General features: G+C 45.0%; 1 pseudogene; it reads left to right on the top strand.

The window, feature by feature from the left end:
* The first annotated feature begins 241 nt into the window (after positions 1-241).
* Positions 242-1369, top strand: LOC123778874 (glyceraldehyde-3-phosphate dehydrogenase pseudogene; annotated as a pseudogene).
* The last annotated feature ends 307 nt before the right edge of the window (positions 1370-1676 follow it).

The following is a 1676-nucleotide window of genomic DNA, read 5'->3' as shown; positions in this document are numbered from 1 at the left end:
AAGTAACATCTTCTATGTCTTACATAGTGTCAAACACAGAGTAGCCCTCCATGATTATTGAATGAATGAATAAATGGATGAAATAAATAAAAGAGAACTAGGAGATATCATAGGATACAATATCACCCACATTTATTTGGGAAGGATAAAGGTAGTTAAAGTGGCGGGGGCTCTTTGTTCCTCCCTATTATGCAGGCATCCGCACCTTCTTGTGCAATGCAGACCACATTCCTAAGACATGATGGGGAAGATTGGAACAAACTGATTTGACTATGTCAGGCTCCTGGTCATTCAGCTGCTTTTGACTCTGGCAGAGTGGATATTGTCTCTATTAGTGACCCCTTAATTGACTGCAACTTCATGGTCTACATGTTCCAGCCTGATTCCACCCAGGGCAAGTTCAATGGCTCCGTCAAGGCTGAAACATGGAAGCTTGTCATTAACAGAAAGCTCATCTCCATCTTCCAGGAGTAAGATCCTGCCAACATCAAACGGGGTGACCCTGGTGGTGAATATGCTGTTGAGTCCACTGGTGTCTTTACCAACTTGGAGAAGGCTATGGCTCACTTGAAAGGTGGAAGAAAAAGGGTTGTCATCTCTGCCTCTTCCGCTCATACCCTCATGTTTGGAATGGGCATGAACCATGAGAAGTATGACAACTCCCTCGAGATTGTCAGAAATGCCTTCTTCATTACCAAGTGCTTGGCCTTTTTGGCCAAGGTCATCCATGACAACTTTGACATGGTGGAAGGACTCATGGCCACAGTCCATGCCACCACTGAATGCCCTCTGATGATCCCTCTGAGAAGCTGTGGCATCATGGCCATGAGACTGCTCAAAATATCATCCCTACTTCTACTGGCACTGCCAAGATTATGGGCAAGGTCATCCCTGAGCTAAATAGGAGCTCACTGGCACCTCTTTCTGTGTCTCCATCCCCAAAGTGTCAGTTGTGGATTTTCTCTGTGGTCTGGAGAAAGCTGCCAAATATGATGACATCAAGATGACAGTGAAGCAAATAGTGGAAACTTACCTGAAGGGCACCCTGGTCTACACCGAGAACCAGATTATCTCCTGCAACTTTAACAGTGACACCCCCTCTTCTACCTTTGATGTTGGGGTTGGCATTGCTGTCAATGACCACTTTGTCAAGCTTATTTCCTGATATGACAATAAATTTGGCTACGGGAACAGGGTGATGGACCTTATGGTCCACATGGCCTCCAAAAGCCCCAGGACCACCAGCCCCAGCAAGAACAAGAAAGGAAGAGACAATCCCTCAGCTGCTGAGGAGTTCTTGCTCCAACTCATCCCTCAACACACTGAGAATTTCTTGACCCCTGTACAGTTTCCATCCCAGACCCTCTGAAGAAGGGGAGGGGCTTCGGGAGCACTACCTTGTCATGTACCATCAGTAAAGTACAGTGTACCCAGCCATAAACCAACAAATAGATAAACAAATAAACAAGGTCTTTGGGGATTACTTGAGGACATGGGAATAGATTGGGTCCTGGAATCACCATGAAGCCATTTGTCCAACTCTGTGCAATACCATTTTCCCAAGAATCTGGTACTAATTCAGTCTAGAACATAGTTTGGTGAAGCTTGAGTGAGTGATGAGTCTTGTGCTTGATGTGCTTCCAGTAAATATTTAATAAATATCTGTTGATCATAAT

This window comes from Ursus americanus, chromosome 25 (assembly GCF_024610735.1).
Source record: "Ursus americanus isolate L20-20 chromosome 25, mUrsAme1.1.p, whole genome shotgun sequence".
Taxonomy (NCBI): Eukaryota; Metazoa; Chordata; class Mammalia; order Carnivora; family Ursidae; genus Ursus; species Ursus americanus.
The sequence above is the reverse complement of the archived record's forward strand: the minus strand, read 5'-3'. Positions and strand labels throughout refer to the sequence as shown.